Source organism: Penaeus monodon, chromosome 29, assembly GCF_015228065.2.
Source record: "Penaeus monodon isolate SGIC_2016 chromosome 29, NSTDA_Pmon_1, whole genome shotgun sequence".
In the NCBI taxonomy this organism is placed as follows: Eukaryota; Metazoa; Arthropoda; class Malacostraca; order Decapoda; family Penaeidae; genus Penaeus; species Penaeus monodon.
In genome coordinates this window covers 7,022,871-7,023,438 of record NC_051414.1, presented here as the reverse complement: position 1 = coordinate 7,023,438, position 568 = coordinate 7,022,871, and positions in this window count along the sequence as shown.

Below are 568 nucleotides of genomic sequence, written 5' to 3'. Positions count from 1 at the left end.
AGGTGGCACAGCAGGAGACCCCCGGGCAGCATGCATCAAGGATACAGGACGGGAGAGAGGTGTAGCTTGTAGTGTTATTCTAGTGTGTAGCCGAAGTGTAGTGTCTTTTACAGTTAAACAAAAAAAAATTACACAAAAAATTTGAGAATCCTGACAATTGTATGATAGATGACTATTTTTTTGCCAAACTGTATTTGAAGTTTCTGTATTGAAGTCAGTATCCACTCATTCTCTGTCTAGCAGTGGTGGCTGATTGAATGCATGTTTTTTTATGTGAGTGCATCATATATTTTTTCCTGTTTTTATTATTTTTTAAAACTTAAATGTGTTACTTTTATGTGCAGGACTTGGCAAATCTTTACATCCACATGATCAGAGGACATTTTTTCACGTGTGGGGTAAAGGCATGCAGACTCCTCTGGAAATTTTTGTTTCTACCAGTGACCTGATTTTATTAGTGATGAAGGGAGTGCATTCATGTCTTCATGAGGGTTAGTTTTTATTTCTCAAACTTCGTATGAGAGTGGAGAGTATGCATGCTGTTATAAATGTCTCATACATTTCCAGC